The sequence below is a fragment of the Toxorhynchites rutilus genome, chromosome 1 (assembly GCF_029784135.1).
Source record: "Toxorhynchites rutilus septentrionalis strain SRP chromosome 1, ASM2978413v1, whole genome shotgun sequence".
NCBI lineage: Eukaryota > Metazoa > Arthropoda > Insecta > Diptera > Culicidae > Toxorhynchites > Toxorhynchites rutilus.
The window spans coordinates 199266258-199293330 of record NC_073744.1 but is presented as its reverse complement, the minus strand read 5'-3'; the positions used below and the strand labels follow the sequence as shown (position 1 = coordinate 199293330).

The 27073-nt window shown below is 38.8% G+C and overlaps 1 protein-coding gene and 1 long non-coding RNA gene across 5 annotated transcripts in view; one reads left to right on the top strand and one right to left on the bottom strand.

The window, feature by feature from the left end:
* LOC129763342 (rhophilin-2) overlaps window positions 1-27073 on the top strand; it is a 263041-nt gene that overhangs the window by 54365 nt on the left and 181603 nt on the right. Inside the window, exon 1 of one of the 3 annotated variants that reach the window (XM_055762314.1) lies at window positions 14238-14630. The exons of the other annotated variants lie outside the window; for them this stretch is intronic. The gene's annotated coding sequence lies outside the window, so the exon portion shown is untranslated. Of the gene's footprint in view, window positions 1-14237; window positions 14631-27073 lie in introns of those variants that run through there. 3 annotated transcript variants of the gene reach the window in all.
* On the bottom strand, window positions 385-25656 carry LOC129763344 (uncharacterized). Of its 2 annotated transcripts, XR_008740890.1 has the most exons (4): window positions 25519-25656; window positions 1977-2107; window positions 1542-1909; window positions 385-1475 (listed from the first exon to the last, which is right to left on the bottom strand). It is a non-coding gene; the product is annotated as an uncharacterized LOC129763344 (long non-coding RNA). The 2 variants fall into 2 exon arrangements; XR_008740889.1 differs by lacking the exon at window positions 25519-25656 and having other exon boundaries at window positions 1977-2311.

The window sequence follows — 27073 nt, the reverse complement described above, 5'->3', positions numbered from 1 at the left end:
TCATGCCAAAGAAAATGAACCCGCCCAACGCGCCGGAGCTTCGCCCAATAGAGAAATATTGGGCGATTATGAAGCAGGCCCTCCGGAAGAACCCAAAAGTTGTCAAATCGGAGGCAGACTTCAAGAGAAAATGGATTTCTGTTCAAAAAAAAAACTACAACCTGACGTTGTACAGAACCTTATGGACGGGGTAAAGAGGAAGGTGCGAGCATACGGGCTTGGGCTCGAAGTATGAATAAAAAGAAAATGCTAAAAGTTGTTTAATAGTTTTCATTTTACTGTCTAAAATTTTCAAAAGGATCGGTCTACTGGGCGAATTTCTACAGCGTTTTTTCCGTGATGCAATTTGATGTGACACACCCTTTATTACCAATGATTAATATTTTTTGAATCTACTTGAATCTATTTTTCAAGCGCATTTTGGTTGAAAAAAAAATCTTACAGCTTTTTTTCCCCATGCTGTCAAACGTTTCTCATATAAAAAGAGCAAACGTTTTCATCACTCGGGCTTTGTTTATAAACCTTTTGTGACCGAAATAGAATTGAAATAAAGGTTGTAATTTGGGTAATTCGTATTTTTAGAAAGAAAAAAGTTCAAATAATACAACTCTAGTGTTCGAAATAATTAAAACCTAACATTTGGCGAGAAGTAAAATTGAATTACAATTAAGTTTAGAGGACTTTTGAAGTCAATAAGACTGAAATTTCTGAAGATACCAAAACTAATTTCTGCAAATTTACCGAATTGTCAGTTGTGCTTTCATGATTTCAAACGCTCGCATTAATTGATGAAAAAATTCAGTTCTTTCATTTAATGTAATTAGATTATTTTTGTCTTTCATAACGATACTTTCTCTATGTGGTTTATTTTAAGAAAAGAAACTTGTTTCCTTCCTGATTATTGACATTTCAATTGGTTTCTTTTTGACTACCAATTTGATTCTATTCGCATGACCCAGATTCGTACATATTACGCGATAAGAATGGTAAACAAATGTTAAATCGGCCAGTATAACCCAGTAGAAGCATTCGGTTCAACGATGATTTAACATACACCCTAAACATGTTATGTTAACCCAACCTTAATGCATATATTGTATTTAATTTATTGATCTTTTGTATGCATATTTGTTCATTTATTGAACTAACTTCTTCTTCTTCTTCAATGGCACTAACGTTCCTAGAGGAACTTCGCCGTCTCAACGTAGTATTACTTGCGTCATTTTTATTAGTACTTAGTTGAGATTTCTATGCCAAATAACACGCCTTGAATGCATTCTGAGTGGCAAGCTCTAGAATACGCGTGATCACAGTACAAGTCGAGACGGGAATCGAACCCGAACACCCGGCATGTTAGTTATGACGCTAACCACTCGGCCAAGGGAGCAATTGAACTAACTAACTTTTTTAAATTATTCATTGAACTATCTAAACTATAGACAGCTGATCCTGCATCGATTGAGTCTGATCCACGGCTACAAATTAGGAAAAAATACACAATCATTACCACAAATAGCTACGCCAGACTACTCAATTCTCACCATTATCCTCTCCCAGGACCAGCGTGTAATTACTTCTCAGCCAAACACAATCCTGAAATATCACGAAGCTGACGATACCCTGGCGGCATTAGGTGAGGCCTGCTCTATGCCCCGTTGCAATATTGACTTGACGCGCAGCCTCAGTGGATACGGAACCTCTGTCGTGACGAATCCGGAAAACATCCAACTGATCGAACCACCGATCACCATCTGCAAAGCGTTTATGAAGTTGTCCTTGACCAAATCCAATAGCATAGAGATCAATCTAGGACTCGACAGGGCTCGTTTTGTGTATCGAAGTACCCAGATTCCTTAGTATTGAAGTAATGTCTTCGCATTCTCCCGCAGCAGACGAGCACAAATAATTGCTATCCAATATGTATCAATATTAATTAAAGAACCTAAATTGAATTGATTTTCACGAACATTACTTACCTGTCTCGAATCTGAGTTAATACGACCTTCTTTTGTGAAGAAATCAATATCGGAAAGTAGTGCCGTGCAACTCAATTAACAACTCGGTAGTTAGGCTAATAAAGTTATATTTTCATTTTTGTCGCGGTTGCCTGTAATGACAATCGTGAAAGTTACTAATACCGCGAAGTAAAATGAATCAATCGTTGGTAGTGATGTGTATTGCATCTGACATTCATTTTACAAACGATTGGTAATATTTACAGAAAATATGTACATTCTACTGTTTGCATTATAAAGGATTTGGAAGCTTTTTTTTAGTAATCCATTTTCTGGGTGTATCAACACAACTCGAGGATAAACAAAACAAAATACAACTGACGTTTCTCTTACGGTGGGACTAGACTAGTGATATATTCATGTGAAGAAATATGATGAAATTTATAGAAATCGCATCAACCGTTTACACTAGCGCGAACTTATATACTGAATATATTCATATTTTCGGTGAATGTATTCACCGGAAGTAGAACTGCATCCAACTTTAGTGATTTCTCACCAGTGAGAAATTCACCAGCGTTTACATATGCCTGAATTTATTCTATTCATAGTGATTATAAATACCTTGAGCAAGAGTATCATATATGTTCTCACCCGTCTATTTTCGTGTGAATAAATCCATCTATAGCTATAGATCTCTCTAATGTAAACGCGCCATTGGAAACGACATTGGAAATGAACACAGGGTCATTTTGGTATCCACTCCATTTTCTACACGAAGTTCATTTTTACACTTCACGAAACGGGAATGAGTACAACAAAGTGAAGTGAGATGTAAGCGTAGTGGGAACGTAAGTGTACGTGGATACGGGAATAAGGCCCTTTGTGTCTATCATCATTGTCACGGACAGTTGCGTGTAGAAATAAACTCCGTGAAGTGAGGGTGTTCATTCCCGTTTATAAGAGACATGTCGGTTGCATAATATCGGACGTTTGAACGTTATGTAGGTAAAATTAATACAGTGTATGAGAGAATAGGCCATTTAATTAAGTGTATGTTTTAGAATGACAAGTTTGCGATTATATCTCGATGATTCGGTATTACAATGCTAACTATTCGGACTCATCCCTTGTTTCATTTGCTTGGTGCGTTAGTTTGCTGAATCAAATGCTGGTTCAATGATGAGGAGGAATACTTGTTTGCTCGTGAATAATGCAGTTGTTGAATCGACATCTCGCATATCGCATTAGAATTATTTTTTTAAGAACCGTTTCTACAATTTTGATGAATAATAATATCTTCTATATCATAGAACAAACCCGAATTTATCCACCTCACGATTAGTATAATCCGAGCTACTGAGCTACATATGGGATTCTGAAGTTTAATCCTCTTATCCTTCCCATTCTCATGTAATTTGATATATGAGACCTAAGTGGTGCGGACTCAATCCACTTCATTCTCAAGCAAATTCTTGCATGTTTTCAAGCGATTTCTTGCAATAAATTCTCAGACCACCAGAGATGCCAGATTTACAAATATGTTTGTAAATTTACAGACATATCTGTAAAACATTCATCACATCTATTCATCACATCAAAAATATTTGACTCACCATATGACATTTTTCCATAGTTTTAATACAGAAAAGTTATTATATTTAGTATATATCAATACACATGACGTTAGACAAGCGATACTCAACCTGCGGCCCGGCAGTCCTTCTTGTTGGCCCATCTGGTGTGTATGATGTTTGGAACTCATACACATAAGTACTTTTGCCTTGACATCATTGCAGACGAAAGAGAGGATACGGTTATTCACAATTAATGAAAAATTGCATTCTCTGCAGGTAGGGAAAAATGTTGAACGAAAATCGTCTCTGATAATTATTTTCTGTTCTGGATAAGATTGTTTTGCTGAAATGCAAGGAGATTTATTGAAAAATAGTTAAGTTAGGGTCAGGACTATGCAACATATGTATTTAAACAACATCGAATAAAAATTTTCATTCTATTTTCAACAACTTACATTTGCTTTCGGGTCTGCTTATGACGAAATATGGGTTACTGTTCGATATTGTTACGACAGACATGGTTCATGGCCGTGTGGTGGTCTAAAACTTGTATAGCCTTGCATGGCGGATGGAAAATATGGTTCCCGGAATAAATCGCCACAGAAAACGACTGCAACAGAAACCACCGCTTATAAAATGTGTAGTAGGCTATAAATATTGTGGCGCGGTATTGTATTTCAAAACAAGAATTAACCGGGCAAACGTATCGCCCCAGGCAAACGTAACGCCCCGGGCAGACGTATACCGTCCGACGCTCGCTAGAGCTCGGTCGGACATTGCTAAAGGATCGTATCCTATGTTTCAAACTAACCGGGCAATCAGTGGATCCCAGGTTTGCGTGCGAGACACCGCCGCTTCCGACGGCGGGTCGGCGGTGGACTCGGATTGCGTCATCTTGGCGGCATGGGCCGCCTCGATTCCTTATCCTCGCCAAATGGGGACTTCGTCCCCATTACATTGTCCTCAGAATAAATTTCGAAAAACGAGAACAAGAGAATAAATTTATAATAGAAATGTGAGGCACATGATGTTTTTCCCGCGCCAAATATTTCTAGCCTACTACACTTTTTCTAAGCGGTTGTTTCTGTTGCAGTTGTTTACTGTGGCGATTTATTCCGGTCACCGGAAAATATACACTGCATTTTTTTAAAAATAAAAACGACAAGACCGCAAGCCTTGGTGGATGTCCAATATATCAACGGAGAAATACTGTGTTTTATAAAAATTAACAACGCGTATGTTTGTGTACGTATGTGTATGTATGTATGTGTAGATCGTTGAAACATTTAAACACACTTACAGCACATAAGTTATTAAGTGGTCCGAAAAATCATTTTTTTCCACTTTTTCCCAAAAATGACAAATGAAAATTAATAACATTTGAATCACTGAATCGATTTAGATGATCGACATATAAAATTGACCTAGCCTTTTATAAAAAAATATTTAACTTGCGAAAAACATAATTATATTTTAGTAATTATTGATTGTAGTCGTTTTTTATTTTTTTTATGACTTTGGACTAGAGGGCGCTATATATTTTTATATTTTTTCTTGAAAGCTGAGGATTTTTTACACAATATCTCGATATCAGGGTTGCTATTTTTTCGTTTTTTAGATATGATTTTAAAAAAAAATCATTTTTCCCCATTTGTCCAAAAATAACTTTCTGCAAAAAATCATAACATTTGAACTACTGAACCGATTTAGATGATCGATATATTAAATTGAAGCCAATAAGCAAAACTCACACTTGCGGGAAGATTGGATTCTAGTAGCATAGGTCTAGTTTAGTCACATATGAATATTGATCGAAGACTTAAAACATGTTAAATTTACAAAATTCTAACTTAAAAACGATAATTATAGCATCTCTGATATCGAGATATGTTAAGTAAATACTCCTCAGCTTTCCATAAAAAATATAAAAAAATATAGCGCTCCTATCTTTAACCGAGAAAACTATGAAAAACTAACTCAATCCATAATTACAAAAACAAAATTCAATTTTTTCGCAAAAGTAATATTATTTTTAAAAAAAATATCTCGTAAGCTTCAATTTGATATGTCGATGATATGAATCGGTCCAATAGTTCGAAAGTTATGACTTTTTGTAGTGGGAAAAATTGTTTTTCGAACCATCGATTAGTTTTGCAAAATCATATTTCAAAAACGAAAAAAATAGCATCTCTGATATCGAGATATTTTATGCAAAAGTTCTCAGCTTTCAATCCATATTAAAAATAGGATCCATATTATAGGCAAGTTAAATATTTCTCAATTAAAGCTCATTGGCTTAAATTTGATATGTCGATCATCTAAATCGGTTGAGTGGTTCGAAAGTTAAAAATTTTTGAAAAAAGTCATTTTGGGAAAAAGTGGAAAAAATTATTTTTGGGATCACCCTAAAATGGAAATGGGCACCCTAATGACAAATTAAAAAAATACGAGTTTAATGTTTTGCGATAAAGAACAAAATTACCACTTTTGACGAAGAGCTGAGAACCACTATATTAGTTTGGCATGGAATGGCTGTATATATATACAGAATACAATCTTACGTGCATCGTGATGTACAAAGTATTAATGAATAAGTGAAAATTAACGTTAAAAGACATTTCTATAGATCTGCACACTTTTACAGACTTTTCCACATTTTTAACAGACATTCACATGTTTTTACAGACTTTTTTTTAAAAATCATCTGGCAGCTCTTCCTTCCACTTTTAATCGAATATTTCCAAATCGCAGGAGTAAACATTTACGTGACTCTGACTTTGTTTGTTTTTATTACGTTCGGAAAAACGTTATGACAAAGAGAGGGGACATTAAAAATGCGTTGCTCAGTGAAAGGCTGAGATGGTCTTTTAGAGATGCAATGGTTAATTAAACAATTGACGGAAAAATGTAGTTCGTTCATTTTATAATTTTACTTATTTTTGCCCTTGACAACAATACCTCTTTTATAGTGTTGATTATCATAAGAAAAATAACACTCCTGATCGTTGGATCTCTTTTGACATTTCAATTGGATCTTTTTTGACAGCCGTTTTGATTCAGTCCGCACTACCTAGTATGAGACATGAGGTTTGATTTAATTATTCAAACAGAAGCTGGTCAGCAGCATAATCTTCATATAAAACATCTGATGGGTTTCAAGGAATTTGCCAAAAGTAGAAGGTGATTCAGGTTTTGACGTAGAACTACGTCTTTCATTAAGGGTGCCAAATCAGAGAACAGGTCACGTTTTTATGAAATAAAGTTGACGTTAATAACTATTTTTGCCGCGAACGGATTTTGGCGATTTATATACCAAACAAATCGGAAATTCCCTAAGATTCGTTTGATATGCTATACATTACAATCCCATAGTCTGTATATGGTTTAAATTGATGCAAATTGGAAGCATTCCCATTTCCTCATACATTTGTTCTGCCCATCCGTGTGCTTTCCCGAACAGAGCTGTCAATAACGAGCAACTTATCGACGAGCAACGAAGGGGAAATCATAAGATGTAAAGTCTCCGTAAAAAAGGAAAAGAAGAAGAACGAAGGGGAACATTTGCCTAGAGTATAAACAGTGGATCTCGCTGAGGCAAACTTTCATTGTTCGTGAAAAAATCGACTGAACAACATCGTTGCTGGGCGAGCTGGACGGCGAGGGATCGAATGCCTTTCTCAAGGCAAGGGGGGTGGAAGAGTAATATGATGGATGAAGTAAAGTTTTCCAAGGACCTTTTTGAAGGTTAGAGATGAATGAACTGAAGAAGTTTAAAGTCTCAAGCAAGGAAGGAAGGCAAACTTTCAGCCTCGTTCTGTATTCAAAGCAATGGCAATCGCTTCTTCTTCTTTGTTTTGCGTCATTACATGTCTTAGTTTCGGATTGAGCTGTGGACGCGACCAAATTACTCACTGATGTTTCTAGCATTGTAATCATTGCATCAAACTGACGCCATTGAATGAAGGTTCTGAGCTACACAATTGTGTGGGGAATCATCAAACTCGGCTATCGTCAGCTCACCAAGAAAATAAATGTTCTGGAATTTTGTCAGTGATTTGGTTTCGCTTGACGGTAGGAAAACTCTCACCACAAAGGATGATAGCTAAACTAATGTAGACTGGCAATATTAACAGAAAGGGCTTCTGTTGAGCATAGCGCAGAACGGAGATAAGTGTGTATATTTAGTTGCTTCAATCCATCCATACACCGATATTTGTGTGCGTACGTGCGTGCTTCATAACCCGTTCGTAAAAATAGGGCATTTTCGCTACGCTGAAAACCCATTTGTATCTGCTCCCGTGTGCATTGGCCCTCTAACGATGCAACAATCACCTATTTTTTTATGCTATGATTGCCGATTTTTTTGTTTTGCAAATTATGCAGTCGTAATGATAAATAAAAACAAGGTGGGAAGATAGCTGGAGGGAAATATTTACGCTAGGGTATTAGTAATGAATCTCTGCTGAGGCAAATATTCAGCCTTTTTCCAAGCAGTATACATTGTTTATTTTCTGTCATCAATGCATTGAACTGACGCTATTGTGAAGCAGGTGTTAAGGTTGTGCACCAAAAAATTTTTTTTGGGAATACCAAGTTAATCAATAAGTTATATTAAGTTATCAATTTATTTGGGCTCGCGTGCCAGTCGCAAAACTGCTTTCAACTAGAATTGCATTTGCGCTAATCTTGATCATAACGAAGCAGTGCTACTCTTTTCAAGGTTGTTGAGATTAACAGATAGAGTTTATTTCGTTTATTTAGTCACCAAGGAAGTAAATGTCATTCTGGAATGTCTGTAATGTGATTTGGTTCGCTTGTCAGTAGCAAAACTTTCTCCACTAAGGATGATAGCTGCGCTTATCTCGAGCAAAGTATTGTTCTGCGAGCACAAGAATGAATCATCAAATGATTCTACAATAAAAAAAAACATTTCAGAGCGACCAAACTGATAGAAAGGTTATTGCAAAATTTTCGTTGCATTATAAAATAATACCCGCAGTTATAAACAAGCGACTTGAATTAAACCACATCGTAGTTCTACGTCAACAATGCGATCGTGTCTTGAAAACAACCTCCTATAATTTTTTTTTTTATCCAAAATATATATTTTTATTAAGGCTCATATGGCGTCAGAATAACGGGGCCGGGAGTTCAATATTTCGACAATGTTTGCTTACAACTATGTTAGTAATATGTAACCGATTACTCGCGGTTGGCTCGAGGTTAGTATTACAAGTGTTCTCATAATTGGTATGTTGCAGTCTTCGATGCTCTGTACGTGTGCCCGACACGGGATACCTGATTCAGGTTTTCTTGTGACGGATAATTATGGAAAAAATTATGGAAAAAGAACTAGAGAAGAATTTAAAAACAGTATCAGTATCTATTACGTAAAAAGAAAAACAAACAATCGTCCTGATTCGGGTCTTGTCCATCTACATTTTGCAGTCCTTGATTACATCCCATAGGGCATTTACCGAATCCAAATAAACAAATTTGCGTCCTCTATATACGTCAGGATTTCGTTCTAAAAATGCCACCAGGCGAATAAATTGCTGTTTGTTTATTTTTTCATACCTAAGAAGCAAGACAATATTCAAAATGTTAGCAAAAAAGCTAAATAAATACGAAATTAAACGTACTCCGTTCCGCGTGGCTAGCTCTCACCATCTACAACACAAGTGACAAATATAGGCACTTGTTTTTCTCCGTGACATGACAGTACCGTGATATTCATAATAACACCGAGTTCATCAAAGTTGTCACGGTGGATGAACTCTTCCGGATTCTACACACACGGTGGCAGCCGTAATAACGTTGTATACAATTCACTTTGTTTTCACCAGTGTTGTAAACGGTCGACATTTCTCTCAACCATCACATACTGCCCTTGCTCAAGAGTTACGGCTCAATATGTATTGCGAATGTAACCAAGAATGCATTGCTCGGTTCTAACAGTCACATCAGAAATAAACGCACAGCCGCAAACACGACTATCAATTGAACGTTTATATGTTTTCTCTTTCTGTCGACCGTACCCAGAAGAGCGATGAAAATATGCTATTTCCATTCTACCATTCATGCTCATAACCATCCCTCAATTCCGGCTAATATGACTGTAGTTTTAATGTCATTTGACATTAAAACTGCAGTGGTATGCATTCTTTTTCTCCCTTTATTCTGCATTCAAGCGTAGCTGCACATATACATCCACCTGCTCACTCACACATCCATACACGATGGATGGTATTCAGACGGATTGCTATATCAAAGCAACCGTCGAACTCTCTCCTATCAAGTGCGAATGTGTTGAATGAACGTTTTCAGCGGTGAGCGTTCCCCGTGAACACTGTTGTTTAATTACGGGGCGATGGATATCTAATGTATAGGACGAAAAAAAGCCGAAATGTCATATGACATTTTTAGTTCGACGGTTGTTTGACTGTTCATTTTATGATGTTCATTAATGACACAGCACATACGTCTCCATGAACAGTCATACGATGGTGACCATTAGCAACACTGGTTTTCACCGTGAAGTGACGTTCGTGATCAGGCCCATTGAAAATGTGTACATTATATCGATGTTCCCCTGTAATATGTTCTACTTTATTCCCTGAAAATATGAAGTGACAGCATTTTAAAATGTTCAATGAGTAACAATGAGTAACTCCCTGAATATATGAAGTGACAGCATTTTAAAATGGTCAATGAGCCGATATACAAATGCACCAGAGACACTGCGGGACAGTTTCAAGCGGTCGTAGTTTCTGGCTGATTGTTTGTGGGAGTATTGGACTTCAGAATATCGATCAAAATAGCACTCTGAAATGTCTCCAATTTCCCGAGGTGATATGGTCTACATCGTGAACGAGAGAGTACGAAAGCATTAGATTAGAGGAAACTCCTGACAACTTTGAACGAGATCAACCTGGTTGAGTTCGCTTGGAGCTTTTTTAACAAATCGTTCTAATGCTAAATTCTCTTTTCAGGTCACTTTTACGAATAAATAAGCAATTACAAACTGTTTCGATAGCCGCATTCCCAAGCATATAATCAAACCCCCTTCCCATCTCAATTGACCACTTAAGCTATCAAGGGCACGCAAGCACGCACGCACTCACTCACTGGCGGATTCTCGATTACGCAAAGCCGATTGGCCCAGATGGGATAATCGTCGTTGGATAATCGCGAAGTAAACTTAGCACTTCCACGCAAATGGGATCGTCGGAGTCGTCATCAAAACCGTCGGCGGCTGATCGGTCGTTAAGAAGTGTGGTGTGCCGTTAACGCCGTTTTTGGCACGGCTTGGCTGCACACACGCACGCGATTTTCCGGTGATGGGTTCCCCGTCAGCCATAACCGGGAAAATGAGGGCACCCCTCCGCCGCGGTTTGTACCGTATTGTACTTTTTTTTTGACCATTATCAATATTGCTTTATTTACAGATTTTTATGTATACATATCAATGTAGCTTTTTAGTGTAGCATTATTTTTACTTTCGTCAGGAGTTTCCAAAAAATACATAATATATCTTATGAATATTTTCATAATTTTTGCTTTTTCTCCATTGTTTCTACCTCTAAGTATTGGATAGTGAAAATCTTTGAAATTAATTCCAGTTTGTTGAAATGTTCTTCCCATTACTATCTTGACGTGCTCCCATAATTGATTTATTCTTCGGCACGATGTAAATTTATGTTCCAAGGTTTCTCTCTCCCCGCAGAAGCCACAATTAGGATCTGGTCGCCGTTCTTGGTGGTACAGCATATCGTTATGTGGTATTTTTCCATGCACTAGTAGGAAGTATGTGGATTTCTCGTCTGAGGTCAGCTTTTTGTGGTTGATATTTTTCCAAACATGTTTCCAACTTCTTGTCACCTGTTCTGTAATTTTCACCGGTGGCAACTGATCTAAAAGATGCTGATAGATCGTCATGGCCTCCGGATTATCTAAATGACTTTGTGGTAAACTACCCATTATTGTTCTAATTATTCCTATGTGGAGTAGATCTGCTGGAGTTTGTTGGGAATATGATTCCATGGACGGCAAAACTGATCTCGTTCTGATATAGCGATTAACCAAAAGGGCTTTAGTTTTTAGATTTAGTGAATGGAGTCCCAAACCACCTTGTTTCTTCGGTCGATTCATCCATATAAGTGAATTTATATTGTGGTATATTTTATCCCAATTGAGGCAGACAGTGTCTTTTATGTTGTTTTTGAACCGTACTCCCAAAACTTTGATTTCATCTTTCTTCGCAAAACCTTCCCAGTGTTGTATCCCTGGTTTCCATAGCCTCAGTTTTTCTCATATTTAGCTTTGCTCCTGCAGCCTTCTCGAACTGTTGAAAACATGTTAGGATACGATCAATTTTTGAAGGGCATCGAATAATTATAGTGATGTCATCTGCATAAGCTATCACACATTCTCTTGGAGCGCTACAAATCTCAGCAAGATTGTCCAGCAAAGGTTGCAGATAGATGACGAAAAGCAGCATACTCAAGGGGTCGCCTTGTCGTATCGATTTCTTTATCGAGAAAAGTTCGGTAGCTTGACCGTTGATGATCAGCTGAGAGTTGGTTTTCATAGCTAAATTTTCTAACAGATCTACAAACTGTCTATTGAAGCCCATCATTCTCATATTTTTCAAAAGAAATGAACGGCTAACTCTGTCGAATGCATTACTCAGGTCACATGCAACTACGATTCCGCCGTTTCTTTCTTGTTTGGATAGAGCAATATGATCCCTGACTGTGCAGACCGCTTCGAATATCGTGTTTTTTCCGTTGCTGCACTTCTGGTGACTTGAAAGTACCGTTGTTGCAATTTTTTCCACCCGCTGCTTCAAAACTTTACTCAGTACTTTGTAGTCCACATTCAGTAAAGTGATCGGACGCAATGAGCTGATGCTATTATCTCCTCCTTTCTTTTTAACTAGAACTATTATTCCATCCTGTAAATCATCCCTCACGTATCCGTTTTTGATTTCATTTATTACAAGTGTGAATTCGTTCTTTATTATATCCCATGCTTTCAGATAAAACTCCCTGGTAAGACCATCCTTTCCTGGTGACTTGTTTGGTGCTGATCCTTTAATGACTGCATAAATTTCATCTTCTCCAAAATCTTCCATCAAGTGGTTATTTTCATTCAGATTCTCCATCATCGTCCTTGCCGGAAGAAAACGATCGTCATCCTCAATCTCGTCCTCATGAAATAAACTCTGATAGTGTTCCAAGATATAGCTGCGTATGTTATCTGTGTTGGTTATAGATTGCCCATCGATCGTCAAGGATGTTACGCTGGTTTCTCTTCTTCTGTTAGCTTGATCTGCCAGTTGAAATATGGAAACGTCTTCTCCTCCAAGAAAACGAAGATTCGTGTTCTTCCTGCTATTTGTGAATTTTTTCTGTTTTAGTAACATTATGGCTTTGATTTTATTTATTTCTGGTGTGCAGTCTTGATCCTTGTGCTTTTCGTATGCATTTTTCAGGCACGTGTGGTAAAAACCCATTGTGTTGTTGAATGTCCGAATAGCGATAGAATTTTTCCATTTGAAAAACGACGCAATTTTCCCTTTGGTATACGAAGACCACCAATCCGCCCATGTTGCGTAATGCCTCCTCTGTCGTGTCCAGTAAGCCCATTTATATCTGAGCTCATTCATATTTTGATCAGACAGTAAATGCTTATTCACCCTAAAGAATGGTCTATGAGTTCTTTGTATGCGTATAGGTAGTACAATGCGCATAACAACTCCTTTGTGATCGCTAAAACTGTTCGCTTGTAACTTGCAGTATCGTACGTTGGGTAAGCAGTTTGGAGTGACATAGATTCTATCGATCCTTGACATCGACCGATCACGCACAAAAGTGTAATCATTTTGCGTGTTGAATTCTCTCCACACATCTTTGAAGTTTAGCCTTTCACATAATCTTTTTAGAGCCGGACTCATATTTGATATTCCAGTGGCGTCAGCTGGATTAACTATGGAGTTGAAATCTCCCAGCAATATAGTGTATGGAGGGTAATCTTGCATGAATCTGGGCACGGTTTGATTGAAGAACTCTTCACGCGCCGATCGGTTATTTGATCCAGATGGGGCATAAATATTTAAAATTCGAACGTCATGCTCTAGATTGATGCATAATATACGAGAATCCAGGCTCCGGGACACACTGATTATTTTAATTCCATTTCGTATAGCAAAAGCCGTACCACGACAAGTTTCGCTTATATTGAATGTAATATTATAGCCGGGAATACAGAGATTTTCATTGATAACTTCCTGCATGCAAAGTATATCTAGGTCTAGTGTATATATAAGTGACTTGAGAGAGTTTATTTTGTTTTCGTTACTGATACCGTTCAGATTGATAGTTGCGAGAGTATAAGAGAAGGTTTGTCTACTGTTTATTTCTTGCATGATCGATTACGAGTTTACTTGCCGCTTGGTGCGAAGTTCTTGTTGAGCGCCGTAGCCTTTCCGAGGATTCATCATCGGAAATCTCCATAACGCCTCTCTCGGATAGTCGGGTAAGTGAGTTTGATCGGCTGCTTGTTGGTGTAGCCCTTGAGTGGCCTAAGTTGTCACTTACATTTGTTGGTATGTCGTATTCTTTCGTTGCCTTGTATTTGCTGGATATTGCTTCAGTTGTGATTTTTGCATTCGTGGTATCGGTTGAAATCTTCGGTGCTTTGTCTCGATTGTTGTGGTCTTCAAGCGATGATGCTGGTCGTTTCTGAGCTTCGTTTGCGCTAGCCTTTCCCGGGCCAGCGACAACGTCGGAGTAGAGTGATGACGATTTGTTTTGAATTTGTAAAAGTGTTCGATTTTGTGCACAACTTGATCCGAAGTGAACCTCTTGATTGCAGTGTCGGCATGTTTGGATTTGATGTGTATAGGTGACGTGTGTGTTGTATCCTCTTACGTTCACGAAGGAAGGAATAGAATGGTTTATTCGTATACGGACTATTCGTATCCCACTTGGTATCTGCGAGAAGAACTCCGAACGGCACATCTCGTGCTTTACGCTGATGATCTCACCGTATGTAGAGAAGTATTCAGAGATCCATTGGTCAGGCATTTTTGGAGGTAAGTGGTGCAGCTTTACGTCCGTTCCCCCATCCTCAACGTACAATCTGATACGATGGATGGTACCATTGTTGTTCAGCTCAAATTTGCCATCGTACTGTTCCACGACCTCTTCCACTCTTTCCTGTGTCTGCATCTCTACGAATACCTTTCCTTCGACTTTGTCGATTTGTATGGCAGTAACATCTTGAGGGGTCAGCTTCAATTGTTTTGCGATAAACGCAAAGATGGTCTCATCCCTCAACTTTCGTATGCTACGGATATCAATGTAGAACGTGTGGGCTCTTAGCGTATCCATATTAATAGATGGGGGCCTGATTTTTCAAGCTTTAAACCCCTACTACGCAAATAACTTCTTATTCCTTTCAAAGCGATCTCTCTGTGAATGCGTCTACTCAACACAAGTGTTCAGTGATAACTATTGTACTCGCTAGTATCCGTTTCGCACCTGCTATTTTTGGGGAATGCTAGCGGTTTCCTGGGGCGTGTGTGTCCGCATTGCGTGGGAGTGCATGGCAGTCGCGACTCAAAAGATTCACACTTTGGTTCTTCGTTTGATTGCTGCAATTCTTCAAAGTCGCCCAGAGCAGCTTTAGTGACCCCAAACAATCCGATTACGACCGATCGGGTGCAAAGGTTCACTACTTGGAAAGCCCTCCTCCCTTTTCTCTGTGGCTGCACAAAGCCGAAGAGATTACAGCCTACGGTGGGAAGCTTTACTTCGTTTACGCTGTTAAGACCTTTTTAGTAGCTGTCGGCGTTGCTGTTTTCCGTGCTCCTCCGGCGCTTCCCCCCGAAGCGATTTGGTAATACATACTTTCATTTTCATTTAGCAATAACCCCTTTCCACTGTGAACTCACGCAATGTAACAGTGCCTCATCTGTGTTGTGTTGTTGCTATGTTTCTGCGCCGTTGTTGTGTGTATTATTTGGGCGGAAACTTCCGCCACGCGAGGCAAACGATAGCAGCAATACAGATGGTTTTGATCACGTTAAAACAAGTTTTTAAACGTATTTTACTACCGTGCTAATGTGGCTCGGAGATGGGCGCAACAATTTAGCATTGTCCCCCGCGATCGCACCCTTAAAATTGAAACGATCGTAGGATGCAACCTGAACGCGCCAACCTTGGCGATTCACACCTCAAGATCAGCATTTGAATATTACTATGATTCATTTGACGGGAGAACCGCTCCCCTGTGTGGGATGCTTTTGTTTGTCAAATACCTAAATTTTGAGTTTGATTTTTAGGCCCACCGCTCGCTGTCAATTCTATCAGTATTTGTATTCTATTCCCTTCTTGCCGAGCCCGCATTCCAATCGAGAAAAAAACCGGCTCACCTTGTATCAGGGAATTAATTTGTCCCATTCCATCAATTGGACCCGAGGGTCTTATTGCCATCGGTCCGACATGAATATGACGAGTTGTTTTTCCTGTTCTGAGCCTCGCGGCAGCGCATCGCAATTAAATGCCACCGAAACGACCTTCCCAATTGTGGCATCCGTCATTTGGCGCGTTTTGTTTTGGCTTCCTTTCTTCCGGCACTCACTCAATCAGTCGCTCACTCGCTAGCTTGGATGCAAACCTTGCAACGCTTCTTCACTTTACTCGCAGATGGCACTTTGTACCAGCAGACCGTGAAACCATTTGGTGAAAGAAGAAAAGTCAATAATTGATACCGTTCCGGCGCGGCTCTGGCCGGGCCCATCACCCTACCCTTCACTTGCCGCTCAGGTGCATACTTGTGTCTGGTAGATTGGCAGCTTAACATTCCTCTGGAACGCGATGGAGCGTTGTTTCGCCGCCTTTTTCGTGCTGGAAAACCGTTTGTTTGTTTGATTGTTCACTCGTCCGTTCACATGCCGAGGCTGGAAGAAAACTATATGGTAATTTGGACGCTGAAGACTCTTCTGCGGCTGCCGCATGCATCGTTCACACCGCAGATTAATTTATGTGGCCCACCACACCATCCACAATCACCACTGCTACATCCAGCTTGTCTCGGTCCGACCGGAATGATTTTATGATCGCAATCCATGTTGACATGGATTGAACACACCAAATCGATGACCCTGGGGCGGGATCACCGGACAAATTCTTTCCTACGGCGGCTTTAACATGATCGTATCATTCGTTGATTCGAGGCAAGGATAGTGCTTAGTCGTTCGATGCACGAGTTACAATTTTGCCAATTTTAAAGTAAATTGTGAGTTAAAAAAACGAAACAATTACATTTTTTTTATTAAATCGTTTATTTTTACAGGCTCAGTTACATAAGTTTAAACGAGCCAAACTCCTATCTGTATAGTTACAAGTATATATAAACATTTTTCATTAATTCTAATGTTAATGAAGTAGAGAACCGATTACGCGCGGTTTACTCGAGTTTAGAAGGGTGACATTTTTTTTTTAGGAAAAGGATGGGATATAAGGATATGTTGACAATGTTCACACTCACATTCATCATACTCAATTTTTAAGCCTATCTTATATCTAATATGTATTTACATTTCACCTTATTCTATTGTTAGTAAGAAGGGATTTGATTTCTCGCGAAGGAAAAGGAAAAGGAGAATATAAGGATATAAGGACAATCACACACGAAGATCGATAGCTTTTAGGAAGACATATATTTGGGACATGTAATCAAGGTCTAACCGAGCCAACACATCTCTAACCGGCACATTGGGCTGCCTTCCTCTAGCCCGAAGAGAGTTTTCTAAATTCGATCTGGCAACAAGATACTCCTCGTACGACCAAACAATGTGTTCGATGTCGTGGTAACCTTGGCCACAGTTGGCCACTAGCACAGATATTGCCATCGGCAAGATTAAAACGAAAGAGTAGCGCGTCTAACGAACAGTGATTGGACATGAGTCGAGAGAAGGTGCGAATAAAGTCCCGACTCAAGTCCAGGCTTTTGAACCATGGTTTGAGGCTAACCTTAGGGACAATCGAGTGAAGCCACCGACCCAATTCATCTTCGTTCCACTTACGTTGCCAGTTAGCGATGGAATGAAAATTTAGCTCGATCAATTGCTCAAAATTTCCGATCACCAATGGATTCATAACCTTACACCGAATGAGGAACCGAAGAGATAATAAATTGAAGCGATCTTTGAGTGGGAGTACGCCTGCCAAAACCTCGAGGCTCATGGTATGCGTTGAGGGCATACATCCCAACGCAATACGGAGACAAAGATACTGAATTCGCTCGAGTTTAATGAGGTGTGTTTTGGCAGCTGATTGAAAACAGAAACTGCCATACTCCATCACTGAGAGAGTTGTTCGATACAACATTATAAGATCTTCGGGATGGGCTCCCCACCAGGTGCCGGTAATTGTACGGAGAAAGTTTATTCTTTGTTGGCATTTTTTACTCAGATACCTAATATGGGCCCCCCAAGTACATTTGGAGTCGAACCAGACCCCAAGATACTTGAATGACATAGCATAAGTGATCGGTTTACCCAAAAGTTGAAGCTTTGGTTTTGCTGGTCTATGCTTCCTAGAAAAAACCACCATCTCTGTTTTCTCCGTGGAGAATTCGATCCCTAGCCCAATGGCCCAGGTTGAAAAATTGTTCAAAGTATCTTGTGAGGGTCCTTGCAGGTCGGATTCGTTTGATCCTACGACAGACACCACTCCATCATCTGCAAGTTGTCTTAAGCTGCAATTTTGTGTAAGGCAATTGTCAATGTCGCTTACATACAAGTTGTACAAAAGAAAACAACCACATGATTACTATTTTTTTTTTATTTAACTGACACATATCACAGAAACGTACCATATGAATCCCGTTGGAATCTGTCACAATTTTCATTAATAATTTTTCATTATACCCATACCTCGCTTTACGGCCTAGATTCGTTCCACAAAATTTGGCCACAAAGCGAAAAGCCGTATAAGGAATCAATTATTCTAATACAAATTCATACAAATTTAATCGGATCGGTTCCAAGTTTAATTAATATGTAACATGTTTTATCATCCAAAATGCATTTTTTATTTCTTTTAAATCAAAAATACATATTGATAATTTAATCTGACCCATAATTTCTCTGAGTTTCCAGAGATATGTAAGAAGTCGGTTGAATTGAAGTATATAGTGTAGAATACAATAGCTAACTTCAATTATCAGACTGGCCATTTGAACTTAATTGTTGTGTTCAGGCGCGAAACAGCCAAAAAACTAAAATTACAGTGTTTCATAACTATAGATAGAAAACTCTCACTCCTTTACAATATTTATTCACACAAATTTGACATGAGTTACGATAAGTTTCTAATTCATAGGTCATCGTTAGTTCTCGATCAGTTCAAATAACCCATTCGGGGTGGTTACGACCAAGTTGCGCCATGTTGTAGTGTGTATCTCGTTCTACGCAGAGGATACTGACCGTTCAAGCTCTTAAAATCACTCATACTGCTTGTAAGCTGCATCTGCTATACGTACGATCACTGCTCATAAGTTCTTGATAAGGTTTTGATTTGGTAAACAAGCTGACCAGTCCAGAATCTGAAGCCCCTATTCATTAAACCATGCCAAGACCTTCCGGATTTTATGAATTGATGCAAAATTACTCAATTATCAGTTTTTTTTATGCAGAAACAGAAGTAAATGATTCTGAAGTATTTTTATTTTTTATTTTTAAATCATTTATTTTCAATTGGCTCAGCAACGTTAAGCATCAATGAGCCGTCGAAGCTTATCAATGAGCACATAATTTGGAAGAGCTGTGCCCTCAAAGGAGATTCTGAAAGAATCAGATGGGAAATATTTCTTTTCGTTACCATCCATTAAAAATGAATTCAGGGATCTTACTTCCAAAATTTTCACATGAGGAAGTTTTACATCATGAAAAATACCCTCTGCGTTTTCGAAATCTTTTGGTTGGAGAGATTTTTCCGAAACCACACCATCGATTTCAACAATGTGTGCCGGAATATACACTCGATATTCATCAGTGAACAAAGAATTATTAACAATCGCATTAGCGTCTTTGCAATCCGAGAGCACAACACGAAGTTTGTCTTTATTCACTTTTGTAATTTCCAAGACACTTGAGTACTTAGACTTCAAGTCTTTGCAAATTTGGGTCACCCTTAAAGGTTTCCCTTTGGGACGGAAGAATACCACCCAACGTGTTTTCGATGATCCCGGAACGTTCTGGTATTGTCGAATTCGAGAAAGATTCTTGGAAGGAACATTCTCAATGATTGAAAAATCGAATATCTTCTTCGGGGAATTTCACTCGCTGAACAAATGGGTCCAGTTACTGCACTATTTCTTCCGGAAAAAGTTTTCAAAACGCTGAAATGTCTTAGAGAAAGAAAAATCACAAAGAAAATCTGAAATATTCGTTATGATGAAAATTATACGTCACCTTTATTCCACGGCTTGCTGATGTATGATGATTCTGAAGTACTTCATTGCACTTCTGACTGTTCATTTGTGTTGATGGTAAGCTATCTAAACCAGGCTGTTTTGAGAAAATTTTCCCCGAACCATAAAAATCCAATCTCCAAAGCTGCGGGTTCAACAACTAATGCGGAAGCTAACTACATGGGTGTTACTATTTCAGGAGAACTTCTCTGATAAGAAAAAATTAAACTTGTATAGAAGTTTTTCAACTCGTAACTTTGCAGCCAGCAGTTTGATGGTTTGAGGAAAATGTTTTCAAAAAGGTCTGGTTCAGATAGCTTTTCATCAACACGAATGCACAGTCAGAAGTGCAACGAAGTACTTCAGAGCCATTTAATTCTGTGTTTGCATCGAAAACAACGTGATAATTGGGTTATTTGGCCAGAATTCATAAAATGAAAAAAGTCATGACATGGTTTAATGAATAGGGGCTTCAGATTCTGGACTGGTCGGCTTGTTTGCCAAATCAAAACCCTATCAAGAACTTATGAGCAGTGATCGTACGAATAGTAGATGCAGCTTACAAGCAGTATGAGTGATTTGAAGAGCTTAAACAAGCAGTATCCTCTGTGTGAAACGAGATAAACACTTCAACATGGCGCAGCTTGGTCGAAATCGCCCCGAACGAGTTATTTGAACTGATTTTGAACTGAACTGAAAATGACCTACGAATTAGAGACTTCTTGTAATTCATGTGAAATTGACGGTAATTTTGTAAAGTAAATAAGTGAGAGTTTTTCTATCTGATTTTATAGTTATGAAACACTGAAATTTTAGTTTTTTAGATTTTTCGCGCTTGACAACAACAATAAAGTTCAAATGGCCAGTCTGATAAATAAAGATAGTAATTGTATTCTACACTATATACTTCAATTGAACCGAATTCTTACATATCTCTGGAAACTCAGAGTAATGGAGTGGTTTTATAGTTATGAAACGCAGTGTATATGGTAGTGATTTCACTTGTGAATCGCCTGGTGATGTGAGCGCAGTGAGTGATTTGCAACACCTTTGCAGAATATAAATCTCATTGTTATTAGGCATTACCCAATCATAGTAACCCATGGGTCAGCAGAAAAAAATTAACAGCTCTATCAAACTCTAACCGTGATGGCGAAAACAGTGAAGCTACTCCGTTCAGAAGTGTGCGCGTTCAAAGTACGGTACCCCGCCGCGTCGAAAACGGACGTCGTGCGGCACTTTTCGGACGCCGAGTACGCCCGGATTTGCAAGTAAGCTAATATTAGGTTGGGGCAAAAGTTATCCATTATTTTCTCAATAGCTGGCTTCAGTGATCAATATCTTGCGTAATATCGATCATACAATTTCAGGTATAGGCTCGTTGTAAAGGTGACATTTCATACTTAATTTTTTTTTTTTGATGAATTTTGTTAGTTCCTTTCAGTTTTGAGTTACAGGGTGTTAACAATGGAGTTCAACAAAGAGAAATTCGGCACATTTTACACTTTAGCTTTTATAAATGCGAAAATGCAAGCCAGACCGTTGAAATTGCGATTGATGTGTATGGTTTCGATGCTGCAACAGTAAAATAGATGCAACCTCATTTATTTACCTTTATTTTTTATTTTTTTAAAATTTGTATATTTTAGTGAAATATACCAAATTGAGATCTCTACTGTCAACAAATAGACCGTTTGAAGCTAGCGATTTACCAGAAACGTTCAGAACTGGCTAGCAGAAGAGGTTTTGTGTTCCATCAAGGCCACAGATTTCCGAGAGCTTGGTTGGGATGTTTTGATGCATTTTTTTTTATGCATATAGTCCGGACCCGACAACAACGGACCTTTTTCCTCGCATTGCAAAATTTCCAGAGTGATAAGAAATTGGGATGAAGAGAAGATTGTAAAAATCTATTACTACAGTTTATCGCCTATAAGGACCTCCATGATAGAGACATTATGAAGCTACATATGCATATTTAACCCAAATAGGACAATCAGGAAGCATATTAAAAATAGTTTTGAATTTCACCCAAAACTAATGGATTCTTTTTCCACAACCTAATATAATTACATCCATGGGAAATTTTTCAAACTCAATTATCTGTCTTACTCTTTTTTTATATCACCATCCGAAGAAACTACATTTTTTCAATGCAAACGTATGCGAGTAGCGCATAATGGTGATCAACTCTCTAACAAACAATCACTAACTGTTATTGAACTAGCCAGTTGAATAATGATCGGTCAGCTTTACTTTACTTCAATCGAGCAGTCGAGCAGTGACATTGAGTTTTTACTACTATTAGTATGAATAAAAGTAACAATTAGGTACAGGCAAACCTTTTCTTGTGCGGGGGATAGGGACCGCCCAAAAAGTCGCATAAAAAAATCGTGCAAAACTTCACCTTTTAAAAATCGTGCTCGGTACACATTTGAAAAAAAAACTTTTTTTGTGCGGTAGACAGGGACCGCATAAAAAAAGTTTCCCCCGAGAAAATAACTCAAATCCACGCCATTCACCGTTCAATTTCCTTTTGTTTCCCTGCTTTGCGATGGGACACTTTGCCTTTTCGGTTGCGCGTGGCTGTTTTGTGCTTTTAGTTGCATGTCGTAACGTGTTGCTGTTAGGAGTCATGTCATGCAAAAACTCAGAAAAACTTAGAGCATTTGATGAGAGGAGGGGAATGATTTCAGAAGAGGATAATTGAGACGCAAATATGCTTTTTTTGCACTGAAATGCATATAAACCATCGAAAAAAACTTCGTCAAATATGCTTCTTTTCTAGAACTAGAACAGAAAATCGCACAAAAAAATCGCACAAAAAACATTCGCACAAAAACAGGTTTTACTGTATTTACTTTTCAATAATGAAAGTTTAGCTGATTTCGCATGAATAAAAAACAAAATATGATAATGAAAAGTTTCAGTAACAATGTTGGAAATATATAGACAAAGGGTTAAACAAAAGTCAGACATAAGTGTTTCAAGTAGTTAAATGACATAATGTAAAAATTTTCATTCAAATTTTAACATTTGAAAACTGGCTTCGTGTCTTCTAATCTGATAGGTATTACACTTACACTTTGATAAAAAAAACAGGAAGTGGGTTATATCTATGGTATAACCGCAAGGGTGACGTAGGACTATCGTTGATTTAGAGATCATTTGTATGAAGTTGAATCTGAATTCATTCTGAATGAATGAATATTTGGAGAACTTCGAAAACGAGAGCGTTACGTTGGAGGCACAAGGTTTTATGCATCCAATATTGGATACGGAAATATCCTACTGATGGGGAAGAATAATCTTCAGAAGCTATCCTGTTGATTGCGATTGATTGAAAAATCACAAAACCTAATGTATTTGATCACAGTGTTACATGGATAGAAAACTAGGAACTAGAGGAACTGGCAGATTATTTTCCGGATCTTTCTCGATCCAAACGGAAAGAATTCCGTGCGTGTATGTGTGTGTGTGTAGCGGCTGCTTCGAGATCTTCCCGGGGAACCGTTTGTAGCATCACTCTCCTCCTGATGGATTCCCTTCTGGCCTAAGGTGCACAAACAGGCTCTTGGTGACACCGTTCATCCGCGCTGTCATGATAAATGAAGAGCTTCACCACAACAGCGACAACATGCTCCAATCGCTGTTCAATTAGAACTGAGTGGATTTCCGAGCGGCGCTCGCTTATATACCGATTGGTGATTTCAATAGCCTATTTTGAAAGCAAATTTAAGACTATTGAAACAAGTTTTTGGATCAGAAAGTAACAAGTATAGAACGCGTAGACATTTTATCTTTCGAATGAAGTGTTTATCATACCATTTCGTTCAGTTGTTTAGGAGCTATTAACACTCAAAATCTCAGTCTCCGGCGTAACGCTTTCGTTTTCGAAACTTTGATTCTACACCCCGGTATAGAAATGAAAGACGTAGTCCTACGTCAAAAAAAAAAAACGAAAGGACCACTACACCGGCAAGTAAAGTGACGTTTTGAAACTAAACCGAAACAATTAGTTGACATGCGAACATGCGTTAAAATGAAATTAGTTAACTAAACTTTTATTCATACGGATTCAAGTAAATACTAGGAAAGTTTACTTTATTTTGAAACGGGTAGAATAAGTAAATTTTTTTTTTATTCATACGGTCTAATATGCTGAACAATTCGTTGTATAAAAGATTATTTAGACCAAATTGGAGCTTTTGTTCAACCATTGATAGGTAGCTGGATAATATACCAGAGAAACGTTTTGAAAAAGATTTCTTCAACCGAATGGTAGCATTTGTACAACACATGACGGACCCAAAGAACATTTTCTGCAAGCGTTTTTGAAGCTTACATTTTTAAGTGTTCTAACGGAGATTAGTTAATTTTTCGGATGCGGTAATGTATCGTGCTATTAATCACTGTTCATTCTTTAATTAATTCATCTAAATATCGAATGTCATAGCAGCACAAATAATAATGGGTTAGCAACATTCAACAATATTTACTATATAAAACATGAGTAAGTGATGGCGGCCCATGAGGTCGATAGTAGAGTTCAAGAATGGATTTTCCATATCTATATTCATTGCCCTTACAATCGTAGCTTTTTGTAAAGAAACAATCATGTATCCTTCATCTTGTGAATAAATAAAACGACTTCATCACTAACTGCACTCTAGGTTCGTCTTGCACACGGTCAGAGAAAGACAGAAGTGTCCCAAAGAGGATATTCAATCAACCCCCTTATAACTTATCAGCAAGTTGATTTATCCATAAACTACGACCACATGCACCGTACCAAGAGAGATAACCAGCGTTTCTCCACCACTTCCCCAAGCAACATTTTTCGAACGCAATTAGATAGCTCACCTGCGAAACTTGGCGGGTGTTTTTAGCTGCCCATACGCAATTGCAACGCAACTCGAGACAGCGCCATAAAAAGATGTACATTTTCACTTCCAACTTGTCACAGCAGCAGCTTCTGCGCATCCAAAGTAGGAGAGTTTGATCGCAAGGGAGGACACGAGATAAAGGCAGGCAGAGATCGATAAGTCGATTATGCGAACGATTCGATTCGATTACATCACGAAACCAAAATGTGTCACTTTGTAGTGTGCTGCTCGAAAGGTGAGATGCTGGTTCCATTTTTGACCATTCGATGGAAATTCAAATGAGGGTGTCTCGTGCTGTTTTGAGGTGGCGGTGAGTTGTTATTTGTGACTCTCCGATGCGAAGAGTTTCGAGGATGATTCAATAGATAGTGTATGAAGTTTGTGGATAGTTTCGTTTTGTCTAGCATTTATTGTTGTAATTCACAAATGTCAATTTTTTTTTGTTCGGATTTCAAGCTCTTATCATCAATGTTAAACCATCGAAGGCACTCACTAATCGGTCTCCGTTTTTTACCTTACAATCACCTCGTTTCTATGCCTTGTTCGATACGCTTGCATATTTAACGTTAACAACCTTTCGGAGGTTTTTTTTTCTTCGTTCAACCTGTTACTCACCTCCAGACCAATTTCACACCTTCCCGGCCGATCGTCAGCCAGCTCCGATAATCCAACTCAATTAATTGGAAGCACTTTCACTTGATTCGATTTGGTGTACAACAAAGGTATCAATTAGCTTGTATTTCGTCCCGTTCGAGCGCGCTTAGCTGGGTGGATGAGGATTTGCATCCATCCGAATCGATGAAGATTACTTTCTATATACAGATAACCTTGAACGGCGATTGGTCGGAGAAGGTGATAACAAAAATACTCCTTTCTCGTGTTTATAGCGATCGACTAGACAACGATAAAAACTAGAAAAAAGGCAAAGGTGCGAGCATCTAACAGCAACGCAAGCAACCTTGAGCCAGAATTCAAATCAAACCCAGCAATTAGCTTTAAACAAACACCGTTTGATAGCATACTCACGCAAGGCGACAGTCACTTTGTACCGTCGTTGGGTGCAAAAGTGAGCCATAAAATTCTTACGCCATGGGCGTTGCAATCTCCAGCTGTAATTAAACGATTTTGCACCAGCATAATTATCTGCGCTCTCCCATACTTAGGGGCGGAAAAGGTAACAGCAAAAAAAACAAACAATATTAACCTCCGCATTCGGTTCCCACGTTGTTTGTTTATCCCCCTCCTGCAGCCTCCAGCCTCTAGCAACTTGCCTAATTGTTCATTTGTTCTTGCCGCACGCCACCCCACGGCTTATCGCTGATATACACCCCCACATTGCCACGCATTTCCTTCGGAACTGCGAATTCAATGCGATAAGAGCACCATACAATTGTGAGAAACGGGCGGCCAGATTTCATCACCTCGGCGGTTAGAACGACATTTGCGTTGCGTAGCCCCGTTCTAGAGCGATAATTTATTTGCGTTCAAAAGCCGTTTGTCATTTGGGTTGCGAATAAATGCCATGTTTTCGCCGAATAACAACCGGGTATCCGGTTGGATTTGTTTCTATAGAGAGAACTAACGCATTCGCGTCACAGCTTCTTGGCGCGGGATTTGACCGCTGTATTCTGTTTATCGGTTCGGTTAGGCGCCTTCCTTACCTTAAAGACATGAAGTCCGGCCCGCTTCATAGTCTGCTGGACGAACCAGACGGACGAGTTAACCTGCTTGGCCACGTACCGAATCGAAAGGCACCGATTGCGCTTGAAGCATTTCAGGATTCGCATGTTTTGTCGGGCTGATACTTCCAGATTTGCGTGCGATGGTCAGACTTTCCCCAAAACGTTACACACAGAGGATTTCGGAAATTCTATAAGTGTTGCTAACTCTCGACTGCACAGACCGGAATTATCGTTTCGAGCGTGCAGGATCGAATCACGACGCGCTTGCTCCGATGGGGCACTGATGTAAACAAATGAACTTATCCTGACAATCGATGCCTACTGTGATTCTATACACTCTTATACCAGGTAAGAGAAGTGGAACTGGAGAGAAAAAAGTGGCAACGATTTGTGGTAATAAAATGTAAACAGTGGAATAACTGACAGATGGTTTACGCTCTAAAAATTTAACAAAATGTTGAGGCGTCTCTAAAACGATGCGAGACAAC